The sequence below is a fragment of the Thamnophis sirtalis genome, unplaced genomic scaffold (genome assembly GCF_051295495.1).
Source record: "Thamnophis sirtalis isolate CommonGarterSnake01/CBP01778 unplaced genomic scaffold, rThaSir2_p1.2 scaffold_2, whole genome shotgun sequence".
Classification (NCBI taxonomy): domain Eukaryota; kingdom Metazoa; phylum Chordata; class Lepidosauria; order Squamata; family Natricidae; genus Thamnophis; species Thamnophis sirtalis.
In genome coordinates, this window is record NW_028261382.1 from 56,640,619 (window position 1) to 56,656,494 (window position 15,876).

The 15,876-nt window shown below is 43.6% G+C and overlaps 1 protein-coding gene across 2 annotated transcripts in view; it reads right to left on the reverse strand.

The window, feature by feature from the left end:
* The window catches only part of TBX5 (T-box transcription factor 5), a 58,470-nt gene extending 48,005 nt beyond the window's left edge, over positions 1-10,465 (reverse strand). Inside the window, exon 1 of one of the 2 annotated variants that reach the window (XM_087705666.1) lies at positions 10,109-10,465. The gene's annotated coding sequence lies outside the window, so the exon portion shown is untranslated. Of the gene's footprint in view, positions 1-3,620; positions 3,960-10,108 lie in introns of those variants that run through there. The other variant, XM_087705665.1, reaches the window with a different exon arrangement.
* Between the last annotated feature and the right edge of the window lie 5,411 nt (positions 10,466-15,876).

Consider the following 15,876-nt stretch of genomic DNA (forward strand, 5'->3'; position numbering starts at 1 on the left):
GAGCAATGTTCCATGGAAAAAGTGGGGGTGAGGCAGGCACCCCCAAACTAGTCCCATCGAATGAACATGTGTGAATACAATTACTAAGGTTTTCATTGTTTAAGCTTGTCTCTAAGCCTGTGGAGTTACATTGGGATGTTTGTGTATGTGTGTGTGTGGGGGGGGGGGGGGGGTTAAATTTGAGAATTGATTAAGGCATCCATATATATATATATATATGTATGTATGTATGTATGTATGTATGTATGTATGTATGTATGAATGTCTGTCTGTCTGTCTGTCTGTCTGTCTATGTATCTATAGACACAATTAGTGCATTCAGAAAATAATGTAGAAGGAAGGAGGAAGGAAGGATGGAAGGAAGGAAGGGGAATGAAAGTGAAAGAGAAGGAAGGAAAGAAGGGAAGAGAAATAGGAAAATGGATAGCGAAGAGGAAAAGAAAGAGAAAAACAACTTCCTAGTCCTCCATAAGCAAGACAGCAGGTGATGGATTATTGTATGCGTAGAACACACGTCAAATTCATATTTGATAGGTTCCAGATAAGTTTTCTAACTGAAAGGGTTTGGGCGGGGGGGGGAGTTTCATTCCCTGTCTTCTTTCTCAGTTTTTATTCCTGCTTTCCAAAATGCCAAATTACAATAATGCTATAGCTTCTTTTTATTTTTACATTATTTTACATCTAGAGGTGAAGAGGCAGAAAAGCAGCGAGGATTTTTGCCTCTAGAAAAGAAGGAGGGGGGAAAAAACCAAGTATGCTTTTTTGTCTAAATTGGGCAAAGAGTAAGAAATGTCTGAAGGAAGGTTGTAAGTTACAACCCGGAGGAAAGGGGAAGAGATAGGGAAAAATTCAGCTCTTGCATTCAAGAACAAAATGTGAATTTATCCCCAAGCATCACGCAATTATCAGGTCTATAAATTTGACCTCAGGGAATTTTAGCCTAGGATCTTAGCCTTTTCACAGTCAAACCTGAAATAATAATAATAAGAAAAAAACAAATACAAAGTAAGAAGCAAAATATAGGAAGGAAAGCTAAACCACGTCAGTACTCAATAAAAAAATAACATCCTACCTACTACCAAGCACTATTTATACTGTAATTCACTTCCCTGTGAGTAATTTCGACTTCTAAACCAAATCCAAGCCTTCGCAAATCTAAACAGAGAGGAACTTTCAAATAACATTAAATCTAAACCTAAATTTTATATATGCCTACTCAGAAAGAAAGCTGGTCAAGATCAGGGGAATTTATTCTAGAGAAAAGGCCGTTTCGGAATCTAAACTGACAGAAATGTTTTCTACATTTACTTGGAAGTAAAAAAAAAAGAACAGAAATAAAAAATATGTACTCGCATTCTAAATAAAATCCTGATTAAAATTTTACAATTAAGGCCTATTAACTTGGAAGGTGTGGGGGGGGGAATGTGGAAACTTATTCAAATCTACAACAAATTAAAACAAAATGCCCAACTGAAATAAATTAAATTGATTTTAATGCTGCCAGACTGCCTTTTAAAAGAGTAAAACAAAAGCTTTTATTCAATCTTAATAAGGGAATATTTTTTAAAGCTTTGGGATGGGAAGAAGAAAATTTAAACAACTATATTAAAGTAGTATAATATATTTAAATTATATCTATCCATCCATCCATCCATCCATCTACAGTTTATACACATACGGAGACATAAATACTTTTATTCAATCTTAATAAAGGATTTTAAAAAAACCTTTGGTGTGGGAAGAGGAATATTAAAAAAATTATAATAAACTAGTATAATATATTTAAGTTATCTAGCTAACTAGCTACATTTTATACACATACCAAGACATAGATAATTTTATTCAATCTTAACAGAGTTTTTTTAAAGCTTTGGGATAGGAAGAAGAATATTTAAACCATTATATCAAAGTAGTATAATATATTTAAATTCTCTATTTATCTATACCTTTGAGATGGGAACAATATTTTAATATATTAAAATGTCATATATTTAAATTATCTATCCATCTATACACACACACACACACTTTATACACATATAGAGATACAGATATACCACATTTTAATACTTTAGGAAATCAATTTCTCAAACACAATTAATGGCAGGCTTTGGGACAAAAAGCCTCTGTATTTTAATCCAGGTTGGATTGTATATTCAAGCGAGCTGTATTTCATCGCATGGATAAACCTTTCCATTGAGTGATTTTCTAAAACAGAATACATTCTCAGCTACAGTACATTCTCTTTTGGCCTGCATCGGGCTCAGGACAATAGGGCTGAACTAGGAGGTAGGAAAATATAAAGAGTAGAATAGAGTGCAATATGCATATGCATATACATACTCTATCTATCTATCTATCTATCTATCTATCTATCTATCTATCTATCTATCTATCTATCTATCTATCTATCTATCTATCTATATCGTCAGACAGGATTTACACATACACATTCTCTCTCTCTCTCTCTCTCTCTCTCTCTCTCTCTCTCTCTCTCTCTCTCTCTCTCTCTCTCTCTCTCTCTCTCTCTATCTATCTATCTATCTATCTATCTATCTATCTATCTATCTATCTATCTATCTATCTATCTATCTATCTATCTATCGGGGTTTATAAAGCTTTTGGCTTCCAGCTGACCTGCAAGGGAAGGGAGAGTGACTTGAGAAATTGATGGGACGGGAGAGTTGGCTCACTCTTCGCTAAGGACCGTGGGGGCACCGAGGTCATTTCAAACCGTGGCCGGCTAAATTCTCCACTCTTCTTTGGAAATCGGCTATTCCAAAGAGAAGGAAAAGCCAGCAAAGGGGAATATTTGTAGCTCAGGGAATTTCATTTCATTTCATTTTATTTTTTGTAGCTCGGGCTTGATGTTTCCTAGATCGGGTAAGGAAAGGCCTGCAAGAAAACAACGAAGAAGGAGGCGTTTTCGTGTGGGGGGAAAGGGGTCTTGGGGGTGGGTGGGGGGACCACCGCTCGCGCCGAGCCAGGGGGCTTCGCCGCTTTGGGGGAGAGGGGAATGGAGAATCGGCCGCACTGCGAAGGCAAGCCCGTACGATCAAAAAGAGCGCTGGGTTTGGGGTTTTTATTGTGCTCGTTACGACGTTTCTCTTCCCCGGGAGTTGGGAGCCATAAAGGGGGCTTAGGGGACTTTCGATCTAAAAGGGGCAAGGAATCAGAAAATCGGGGGGGGGTGTTTCTTTCCAGGCTTAACACTGCGCGCCTTCTAAAGCCCCGATCCTCCCCCCACCCCACCTTCCCTTATTGAAGTTTGGAGCAAGAGAAGCGCACAATTACCGCTTGGAAGCTACCAGGCCGCTCGGCTGAGCCCGGCAGCTGGAGCCGGCTTCGGCTGAGCGGCCTGGTCTCATCAAGGCGCAAACAATGCGTGGGGGAAATCCCCTTTGCCTTTTTTAAACGCTCTGCTTTGGCCGCCTTCCGCATCCCCCGAGCCGGCCTGACGGTTGGGGAGCTGCGGCTGGGCCTGCTCCGGAGCTTTCTCCTCGCCAGCGCCGTGCAGACCCCCCCTCCCTTCCCGCAATCGCCCCTCTCTCCTTCTCTCGCACTCCCCCATCTCTTGGCTCCTGGCAGCGCCAACCGAAGCTGAACGAAGGTGCGTTTACCTTTGGCCCGGCGTGTGTCAGCGGCGGCGAATCACCGCATCCTCGCAGATCTCCCCACCCCGGCTGTCGCGCTCACACAACGCGGGGTCTCTTCCAGGCCGTCGCTTCAGCCTCGGCGACAGCAAGAGCCACCATCCTCTCTCGGGGAAGCGGGAGAGGAGGACCCCGGTCGCAAAAAAAGGCCCTCTCTTGTTTTGTTTTTTCCACGAGAGAACGCAGATCTCCTCCTTCCCACGGCCGGAACAGCCGTGCGCCTTCGCCCCTTTCCCTTTCTCGGGCTCGCCCGCTTCTTCGTTTGCTTGGCCAGGCACGTGCACGCGCAGAACAACGCCGATCAGCCCCCCCTCCTCTTGCACCGCCCGCCTCCCAAGATCGGTGGGTGCAGTTTTTTCGGATTCCTCTCCCCCACCCACCCCCGCACACCTTTTTTCTTCGTTCACTCCAAAGACGCACGGGAGGGGAAAAAAAACAAAATGAAATTAGAAAGAGAGGGGCGGGCGGGATTGGCAGGGGGAGGGGTTTGGAGGGGCGAGATCCCCTCCAGAAGCAGGTTGGAGTGGGGACTTCGGAGTGGGGGGAGAAAGAGGCGTCCGAGAGCCCGAGAAAGAGAAAGAAGCGAGCGCGGAGGAAACGGTCTGCCTGCAAGCGCGGTGCACCGAGGCGAAGGGAACGGCGCCTCGCAGGGCGCAACGCTCCGGCTGGCCAACCAGCTCCAGCTCTACACGAGAGGCTGTCTCTGGCCGGCCTTTCGCAGACCTCCTTCCTCTCCCTCCTTCCCTCCCTCCCCGCTTATTTCTCCTTCCAAGCAAAGCAAGCACAAAAATACACTCTCGTCAAGATTTCGATTCCTTCCTTCCTTCCTTCCTTCCTTCCTTCCTTCCTTCCTTCCTTCCTTCCTTCCTTCCTTCTCCTCCTCCTCCCCCGTCGTCTCTTTCTTAACTCTCTCCTATTCCCGTCTCCTCTCGCCCCTCCTCTCGCATTCTGTCTCCAGTTTCTATCCATCTTTCTCAAGTTAAAAAGGAAAAAAAGGGGGGGAGGCCCGCGGGAGGGGGGGGGGAACCGCTAAAATCAAAGCTTGGGAAATCTTTATTTTTCTTCTTCTCCCCTTTCGCTATGCTCACCCCCCCTTTTTTTCGTTTTCCAAAAAAAGAAGTTGACTTTTTTTTAATAACAGAAACCATACGCGGGAGGGGGGGGCTTTCCAACTCCACCCATCCATTATTGTTGCTCATCAAGTCGCGAAAGGGGGAATAGAGGGGGAGAGAAATCAAATCGCTTGTGGTTGCCTTGGCTAAAGTTCGTGGGCTGTTTTGCGGGGGGGGGGGGAGCCAGAATAGGAAGAAAGAAGGAAAAGAAAGAAATGAGGAAGGAAAGAAAGGAAGAAGAAAGGAAGAAAGAAAAAAGAAAGGAAAGAAGGAAGGCACTTGCCTTGATCTCATGTTGAATGGGAAGGAAGGAAGGAAGGAAGGAAGGAAGGAAGGAAGGAAGGAAGGAAGGAAGGAAGGAAGGAAGGAAGATGGGAGAGGAGCAAAGGGGAGGGAAGGAAAGAAAAGGGGAGGAAAGTAGCTACAGAAAGAAGACAGGGCAATGAAAGCAATGGGTTGATGAATGGATGAAAGAACGGAAGGAGAGAGAAAGAAAGAAAAAAGAGAGGAAGGAAAGAAGGAAGGTAGGGGAAAAATAAGAATGAAAGAAAAAAGAAAGGGAAGGTTTGTTTTCATTTCGTTTTTCAGGGGCAGCCGATTATTTTGAAAACCAAGACTAATTACGATAATCATTACAACCCTCCTTTTAGCCGTATTCCTTCCCTTTCGCACCACCCACCCATATAAAGGCAGAAAATAGACCTTCAGGCCGTGAAGAATATACACAGCTCTGAAAACCGGGCTGCACTCAAAATAAGCAAGCCGTCAAACCGAGGCGAAGGATCTGTTCCTATCTGGCCTTCGCCTCTCTCCTCCTTGAAGCTTCAGGCCTCGGTCTCTCCCTCCGTCTCTGTTAATGTATGATTTTGAGGGTAAAGTTGAACAGGTCAAAGGAAAATAATCACTTCTGGAGTTCTCAAAAGAACCAGTTTAGATCTGGCCACATTTGTGTTATTCTTCACTTAACAAAATAACTTAAGACAAAAAAAAAGAAGATTCTAGAAAAGTTCTTGTTACAATAATTATATATATTATATTATATTCTGAGTGGGGAATCGCCTGTGTCTAAACCTCCCTAGCTCAGTGCAAATAAAGCTTAAGTAAAAGGAACGGTGAGAGCCAGCTCCGGTGGGGGGGGGGGAATAGTTGAAGGCCCCACGAGCTAGAAACCGGGAGACTGTGAGTTCTAGTCCGTCCTAGGTTCCAAACCAAGTTTGGGCCAGTCACTTTCTCTCACCCCTAGAAAAGAGGCAATGGCAAATCTGAGTGGCCAAGAAAATTGTGCTGGATGGGAGTCAATGGAAGGTGGCAGAGAAGTCTGAAACCCATTCGACAGATTCCCTATTTAAAGAGGCACAAGTGAGTTGTAGAATAGAGTAGAGTACAGTAGAATTGGAATAGAATAGAATAGATTAAGGAATAGAAGAGAAGAGAAGAGAAAATAATTCTTTATTCTCCAAGTGTGATTGGACACACAAGGGATTTGTCTTTGGTGCAGATGCTCTCAGTGTACATACGGAGAATAAAATACATTCATCAAGTAAAAAGACCCAACACTTAGTGATAGTCAAGGTTACTAATAAGCTATCAAATCATACTATGAAAGAAATAAAAACAATATAAATTGAAAGATATAAGCAACATGTTTATAGTCATGTGGAGAGAGATATATACTAGGGAGGAAGAGAAGAATAATAGTAAAACTGAGTAAATTATTTGACAGTGTTGTGGGAATTAGTTGTTAAGCAGAGTGATGGCATTCGGGGGGGGGGAGGGGAAACTGTCTTTGTGTCTAGTTGTTCTGTGTGTCTAATAAGGTAGCGTTAGTAAGACTCGTTGAACCGAAAGGCTTAGGATGCCCCAAGCTAATGACCATCTAAAAGAGTCCCATCTAAACAGCCCCTCTATGACACACCTCAGAGTCCCTCCATGAAGGAGACGAGGGGTGGTGGTGGTTAAGAAGTGTAATATATAAATAAATTAAAATAAATAAAATCCTATCCCAACTTTGCTGGAAGTTTATTCCAGGGAAACTCAGAAGGACTTCTATTTAACCCAACTGGCATTTAGAGTTTTATTTGGTCACCTACTCTCCCAACTAGTGGTTCTGATTTCTGGCTCTCCTGAAGGTCTCCTGGCCTTCCTTGACTTTTTGCGTGTTGTTGTTAGTTGCGAAGTCGTGTCCGAAGTCGTGTCCAACGTGTCCGAAGTCGTGTCCAACACGATGGACCACACACGTTCCTCCAGGCCTTCCTGTCCTCTATCATCCTCTGGAGTCCATTTAAGCTCATGACTCCATCCATCCACCCCATTCTCTGCCGTCCCCTTCTTCTTTTGCCCTCCATTGTTCCCAGCATGAGGCTCTTCTCCAGGGAGTCCTTCCTTCTCATTAGGTGGCCAAAGTCTTTGAGTTTCCTCTTCAGGATGACTTGTTGCATATCAAACCACAAACACATCATCCTGGAATTCCAGATGGAATTGTTCGGAAAGCAAAGTCCTTGGAATCTACCAGGTTTTTTGTTAATACTCCTCTCTTCCTTACAATGTAGAAAGTTGGATTCTTCAAGAAGAGAAGATTCCGAAATTGTCTCTTCTTCTGAGTCTGTGTAAAAAGTTGAGTCATCTCCTGAATCACTCCATAAAGGCATGGGAGAAAAATAATAATCTGGGGGCACAGCACCCTGGTTTTTAAAGGGCTCAGAGGTTGGTCTTTGATCAGGTTTGCCAGGCCAACAACAAACAGCAGCCTTAGAAATTGGGTCACACCTGACCTCACTGGGCTGCAAACTTCAGTAGGCGTGAACAACTGAAGCTGTCCCCCGCACAAGCCATAAGCGTCCTAGACAGTTGGTCCTTGACTTACGATGGAGCCCAACATTTCTGTGGTTAAGTGAGACATTGGTTAAGTGGGTTGTGCCTCATTTTACGGCCTTTCTTGCCACCCTTTGTTAAGCCAATCCCTGCAGTTGCTAAGTTAGTAACCCAAGTTTGTTCAGTGAATCTCATTTCCCCAGTGACTTTGCTTGTCAGAATGGTCTCGAAAGCAGAACACCTGATCCCTTGGGACATCACAACGGTTCATAATTACCATATTTTTCGGAGTATAAGATGCACCTTTCCCCTCCCCAAAAGGAGGGTGAGAATCGGGGTGCATCTTATACACTGAATACAGCATTTTTGGCCTAGTGAAACCCCTTTGCAAATATGGACGTGCAGTGGATTTGGGAGGGTTGCAAAATGCTCCTGGGGGCTGGGGGGGGCAAAAATGAGCAAAAAACGGCCCCCTCTACAAGCATCCCAAAGTTCTGCATGTCTTCCCCCCCCTTTTTTTTGTGCAAAAAAACGACATGTGCACAGGGTTTGGGAGGCCTCCAGAGTGCAAAAACATTTTTTAAAAAATTTACCTCTTCAAAATCATGGTGTTATACTCCAGTGCATCTTATAGTCCAAAAATACAGTATTTTGACCACCTGATCATGCAGATGTTGCAAAGTTCGTAACTCTGAAAAAACAGTCATAAGTCTTTTTTTTTTTGTAATTCTGAGGGATCATTAAAGGAATTGTTGTAAGTTGAGGAATACCTGTACATCGCTAGCCTTCTCTTAGGAGTACATATGAGTATGTGGATCCAGTCCCTCTTAGCAACCATCCTTGCTTGCATTGGACTTCTCTGCCTTTTAATTCTGTCCACTGTCACCCCGCCAAGACTCTTACAACAAATTTCAAATTGCCTTATCTAATTTACTATTAATCCCCAGACATCAACACAACCCAAAAGGGTTGTTGTTGCGTTCATACAAGGGGCTAAGCCACCTTCGAAAATAATAACAGGAGCAGAAACCAAACCTGCCCTATTGGATTTTATTAAATTAAAAACAAACACCCTATGTCTTTTTCAGATGGAGTTAAAGGAGTTGTGGGAATAAAGCCAGGTCTCTCTGATGTGAAAACAATGTATAGATCTTTGAATTTCTGTGAACTGCACACACACACACACACACACACACACACACACACCTCCGCATAGATGCTGTCATGCCTGCATGCGTTTTTTGATCAAGAGACTTGCTTGGAGGTATTTACATACCAGCAATTAACTATTTTAAGAATAAATGAGCCACGGATTCTGTCTGCAAAATGCAAAATGCATTGCAGCCAAAGGACAGATGGACACACATATAAATACATATGCATAGACACACACACACACACACACACACACACATACATATATATATCTTATCTATCTATCCACACACACATACACACACACATATATAAATATAAATACATATATACATACATATATATACACACTATAAATATAACTCACACACACACACTTTGCAAACCAATGGAAATCCATGCTAACTAAACTAGGACATTTTAAGCTGAATTCCTAGATTTCCACAAGCCTCAGTGAAAACCAGAAATTTCTTCCCCTTTTTCCGCTTTCTCTCCTCCCCTCACTCCTCCTATTTTCCCACCAGCAACAGCCAAATTAACACTTTCCCCCCCACCCACCCCAAAAAAATCCTCCTCCTTCTCCGAGAAAACGTCTGGCTGAAAACTCAAAAGTACTCTCTATTTCTATTTATTTTTTGCAACTTGAAAAAAAAATACACCCTAAAAACAAGTGCAAATACAGCAGGGGTGATAATAATCCTTAAAACAAAAAAAAAAGGGGGGGGGGGAGAACGTGGAAAACTCTTACGCGTTTCCTTCTAACCGAGTAGAGGTATTGATCTTTAATCCTGCCAGGAAGATACCAGCATCGCGCGGAAAACAGGGGGAGCGGAAAACAGGGGGAGCCGAGATTGCTAGCTAGCTGGTCACGAAATGAAATCCGGGCTCGACCCACCCTTCCAGGATGCGTTTTGCACCCACACGACCGTCACGCAAGTACGCGAGACACGCGCGCATGGATGCCCTCTATGGTTGGAAGCCTGCCTGCAAAATTATAGAATTATGCGTGGCATTTCCACGCAGAGGCCCACAGGATGTTGCTCCTTCAATGCGCGAAAGGCTGCGTAATTGTTAAGGGGGTCGCTCCATCCTGCCCCCACCTTTAAATCGAATTCTATACAACCGCAAGACAGGATTCAGTTGCGAGGCGTAGGGAGAACACCGCCCCCCCCATGAAAATCCTTACTCCCCATCTTTGCGATGGATTTACACAACGCTCCCCCCCCCCATAGAAAGGCGCACCGGTCCAGATAATACGCCTCCCCTCCCGATCCAAGCTCCTTTGCGCCGCAAGACAGACCGATCCAGAGACATTTTTTAAAAAAAGAAGAAAAGGGGGAAGATAATTTACACGTTCACACCCCGCTCTTGGCTCACCTTCTCCCCCAGCCAACCAATTGGGAAGGAAGCTGGAAGGCCCCACCGAGATATTGCGAGCGATCCCGCCCCCCCTCAAAGGCCGGCTCGGATCCTGTCCACTTCTTCTCCAGCGGCTCTCGTTTCCAAGCAAATAGCCCGAAGCTTCGTCCGGCGGCGTCAGCAAGCAAACAAACCCGCGGTTACTTTCTCGTTCCTTTTGGGGAGGGGGTTAAATCCTGGCGACCCTCCGGGCCGGGCCCCGCCGCAGGAAAAAAAATCCAGCGAGTTCCCAGCCGAGGGATTGCGAGCTCACGCGTGCCTGCACCTATAGGACGGGGAGACGTCACGGCCCACGCAACTCTTTTGTCAAGCCGGAGGGCGACAATCCGGGACCGGTTCGCGTCGCCCCTGTTTTACAGCGGAGCCCCCGCAACCCGTTTTGTGGCCTTCTGCCCCCCTCCCTCTCCAAATCCACGGGGTGGGGGAGGACGGAGGGGGGAGGAGGGCGCAGATCGGGACTCTCAGCAAAGCAACGCCGGCCTGATTTGGGGAGGGGATGGGGGGTGGGGGGACGAATGTAAAGTGATGGGGGCTTGAAATGAAAGAGGTAGCAAGGGGCGAGCGGTGCCCGAAGGAAGGAGGCGCTTCCTTTGGTGGTGAAAGTGATGCTGCCTCCGCCGGGGAGTTGAGGGTATCGGGGGTGGCTCAGCCTGGCGGGAGGCGCCCCCCGAATCTGTAAATTCCTTGTTAAAGACGCTCTTTTTTTCCCCCGCTCTGTCCTGACGCGCAGCTCTCTTTGCTTAGTGGGGGGGGGGGGCGTTTAGGTAAAGGCTGGCCACACACACACACACACACACACACAGACACTGAGAGAGAGAGAGAGAGAGAGAGAGAGAGAGAATGTGTGTGTGTGAGAGAGAGACAGAGACAGAGACAGAGAGAAAAAAACAACGAAGAAGAAAGAAAGAGAAAGAAAGAAAGAAAGAAAGAAAGAAAGAAAGAAAGAAAGAAAGAAAGAACCAGCCTAAAGAAATGGTGGGGCGCAACAAATAGAAGAAAAGGAAAAGAAAATTGAAAGGAGGGAAGGAGGGAGGGAGCAAAAACGAGAACTAAGCCGGGCAATGAAGCCCAGCAACCCAAAAGGAGGAGGAGGAGAACGACGATGTCGGATCGAGCCGGGAGGTGAGAATGGGGAGAGAAAGGAGGGTATATATACCGCATATATGTAAGGCGGAGGGTGGAAGGTAAGATTTACCCCTTTGCTTCGCGAAACTGAAATTGCCTTTCGGCTGGTTTCGCAGACCCCCCCCCCGCGCCTCGCCACCCCTCATTACTCCAACCGAGGTTTAAGCGTGGTTAATTTGGGGGAGGGGGCATAGCCGAGCCCCCAGATCTCTCCTCGTGCTCAGGTAGTGTTAATATTTCAATTTAAACAGCTGGAAGGACGGGTGGGGTGAGTGAGAGAAATGCCTCCCCGCAACCAACCTAAAAATTTTGCAGAAGGCAGCCTCGAGTTTGCGGGAAGATGCTCGCCTCTTCGGGGGGATCCTCCGAGAATTAAGCCCCTCGCATCTGCCCGAAGATGGGGAATAACCTAAGAAAGGGTCTCTAAAAAAAAAAAAAGGTAAGGGCTCGGTCCCATCCATGGGGAGAATTCCCACGGCGAGGCCTTTATTCGGCGTCCTTCCTTCGCCGCCGCCTCCCACCGAACTTTGATAAATAGAGAACCACCAGGACTAGAAACTCCCAGCAATTAAGCAAGAATCCCCACTAGGATTAGGGGGAATCATCACCTATTTATTCTGGACTTTAAAAAAAAATAGGGGAGCATCGCTTTCGCTTTCCTTAAAGTGAAGTAGTTCCAGCAATGATGGACGCGGTTACTCAGCGGAATGCATTTTTTTAAAAATGCACTGTAAGGTGTTTTGTGTGCGTGTATGTGTAAAATATCTATTAAAAAACAAACAAAGCCAATTTATTTTCTTTTTGTACTGCCTTCAACTCAAGTGTTTTATTGTTGGCGATTGCTGCGATTTGGTAGCAGCAGTTTCAGTGCCAAGGTTTTTTTTCTATTTATTTATTTTATTTAAAAGTGATTTGGTTTCTCCTTCCTAGGGCTGAGAGAGAAGGACTGGGCCAAGGTCAGGACCGAGCCCTAGCTTCGTGCCTTAGGCGGGACTAGAACTCCCTGTCTCCCAGTGTTTGTTTGTTTTTTAACCTGGTGCCAAATTGGCTCTCTGATATAAAATACCCATTAGGATTCTGCTGATCTTCACGAAGTTGGAATTGTTTCTCTTTAAAAGTATTTAATTTTGGATGTCCCTCACCCCAATGGATTGGCAGAAGCATTACTGCATAGGTGCGTATTGTGTGTGTATTGCCTCTATAAATGTTTGTGCGTGTAGATTTCAAACAGTTCTCATATCTAATGGGAAATCACTCCAGCTCTCAGCAAATCTCTCTCTGTCTCTGTCTCTGCCTCGGTCTCTGTCTCTGTCTCCCCCCTCCCACTCTCCTTCCCCCCCCCTCTCGTGTATCTGTATGTATATGAGTGTTTGTATGTGCGAGAGACAGAGACACAGAGAGAAATACTGAAATATAAATCTTTACAAGAAAAATGAAGCTTCAGTCCAGATAAATATGCTCACATGGAAAGTAAAGATTTTTCCCCTTGAATAACTATATCCTTTTTAAAAAAATTTAAAGTGAGCAACACAACTATCCTCAACCCTCTCACTCAGGTTCAAAGATTCTTTAAATATATTTCTTCTTAAATTTAATTCTTCTTACATTCTTTAAATTCTTTTGTTTTAAAGCAAAAAATAAAATAAAATTCAGCCAGGCCAGTGGTTAAGCTAAGCCAAGGGGAAGCTAAGAGAGGCTTTAAGATGAACCCAAAGGATTGAAAATAATCAACGAAAGCAAAGAAAATATACAGGATCCCCTGCCTCTTCCCTCACTGGGGGCACACGGCTTTTTGGAATAAATAGATCTCGAATCTACCCAAAGGGAAAACAAAACAAAACCATTTAGGAAATAGTTTTTCCAACTCCTTTCGGGACACAATTGCAAAAAAAGATCGCTTTAATTCAGGGTGGCTGAGCACCCGGGGTGGCATACAAATTTGTTAAACAGAAAACGATAAAGAGCCAGTTTAAGTCAGTTTAGTGCTAGTTGTTAAGGCACCAAGCTACAAAGCGGGAGTCCGTGAGTTCTAGTTCTGTTATAGCTATGAAAGCCAGCTGGGTGAAGTAGGGCCAGTCATACTCTCCCTCTCCCCCCCTCCCTCTCATCCACCTTGCAGGGTTGCTGTTATGGAGCAAATAAGAGGAGGAAAGTGTGTTAGATATGTCTTCCATTTGATTTTTTTCTAAAAAGATATTCAATAAAAATAAAATAAAATAAAAATTCTCTCTGTCTGTCTGTCTCCCTCCCTGTTTCTCTCTCTCTCTCTCCCTCTCCTTCACACACACACTCTCTCTCACACACACACATATAGACACTAGCTCAATTCATCTCCTAGGAGTTGTTGTTGTGGGGAAAATAGGAGGAACAACTTATCTTGGATTTGTCCTGCTGCCTTGAATTATTTATTAAAAAAAAAAATTAAGGTAGAACATAAACAAGCAAGCAGACAGTTCGGTTTATTAGTCTGATTTCTGATTCTTTCCTCTTTATTTTTATCCCTCTCCTCTGGTACCAGCATGTTCTCTCCCTGTTGTCTTGTCAAGCCCCAATTTTATACCCCTGCACGTGTTCAATTCGAGGTACCATTGGGTCCCCCTTCCGCCTTTTCCAAAAAGGCCTTGAAAACATGGTCTGATCAGCGCGGCCTGGGAGATGGCACCCACCAAGTGACTGCTTTGATTGTGTCTTGCCACCAGAGGATGGGGATGAGGGATTGTGGGTTTTTAGATGAGGGAGGTTTTTTACGTTGTGAATTTTTAACACTGTCAGCTGCCAGGAGTTGCCTCTGTGTGAGCCCTGAGCTATGTAAATTTATTTCGCAAATACATAAAACCCGCCTAGACATCATGCCCTGCGTTGGTGCCACGCATGCATAGAGTGATAACACACCCTTTTTAATGACCCTGTAATCCCTAACACTGAAATATTAAATTCCGGTTGAAGACATTGGCTGTGGGTTCAGTTGAGTGAGCTCAATAGAATGGCTTTTTCAAGACCTTTGAACTTCAGCTTAAGAGGAATAAGGTTGTGTGCGTTGTCTTGTTTTAATTGTATTTATAAAATTAAATGGCCAGATGTAAGCAACCACTAGCAAATAACGCCAGAGTATCTCAATTTCTATTTGATCGTCTGCCCCTTTTTATTTATTTATTTATTTATTGGAAAGAGACCTTGAAATTCATGGGAATGTTAAGTTAAGTGGACCATCTACATACTTGAAAAAATATCCATATATAAACAGATTGCTGAATTGTTTACTCGAAGCATACATTCTGAGTATTGAAAGAAATTTTGAATCAACCTATTTTCAGTTTGCTCTTGAACTCAGGATCCCAACTGACTTCAAAACTCTGAAAGAAATTTAACCCAAACTGAACCAAGAGATTATTCGATAGGATGCGTATCATGTATCAAAGGTTCTTTGATGTAAAAGAAATTTAACTAGAGCTATCCAACATTTTCTTTGATGTACTGTATTAGTTTATTGTCCACTTCCTTTCAGTTCAAATAACTTTTTGAGCAGTAAAAAGAAAACCGTGAATCATTCGATCTTCAAAATAGCTGATAAATGTGAACTTTATCTGCAAATCAGAGGGGGAAACTGAGGAAAATTATTAGCTATAACTGCAGGACAATTCTTCAAAATAGTTGATAAATGTGAATTTTATCTGCAAATCAGGGGGGGGGACTGAGGAAAATTATTAGCTATACCGCAGGACAATTGTTCTGCAAATATTTGCACCCGCCAACATACTTAAATGAAGAAAAGTTGCTTTTAAAACGCTGGCGAAAAAGAAAGTGGTGTATTTTTAAGAGGTTAAGATTCCCCCTTTTCATTCAAAAATATCACTTTTCCTGGAAGCCTTTAATTAAAAACCAGCCTTTTTATAACACACATTTATATAAGTGCTTTTAGCAAGCTGCTTTTAAAGGTACCGTTAAATTTAAATTAAATTTAAATATATCATTAAACTTAAGGCTTAACCAGAAATAGATATAAATGTCATTAAAATCTGTGGGATCTAGGTTAATTTTGCCTCACCTTTTTAGAGCTCAAATAAATTTTCCTGAATTCCAAAGCAGAGTGGTTTTTCACAATATTTTTTTTTTTTAAAAAAAAGAAGTGGGTGAAAACTTCCATTTTTAACGTCGTATAAACTTTGGGACAAAATATCAGAGTGACAGATAAAGGCCTTTTAAAATCAGGGGCTGACATAAGGGGATGGAAGGCCAAAACCCAAAATTGGTCCAAAAATAAAATATAAAATAAAAATAAGGGATGATTTTGAAACTCCCCCCACCCCCCCCACATTCGAAGTAACTGATTTAAAGTATGCATTTTGACGCTTCCTTCTCGATATCCAATTCAATTCCAGGAGCAACCATCCAAAATATACCTAGTTAAAATCAAGCTTAGAATTTCTTAGCATCGATGCAGAAACTGCCTCTATGAAGTGAAGGGGACATGATTATAAGAAGTGGTCAAATTGTCCATAAGTTAGAGTTCCTTCAGCAATGCACATCCTATTCAAATCCAGGGAGAGTTAGTATACAGAGAGACCCATTCAAAAGTATGTGTGTGTGTGTGTGTTTGTGTG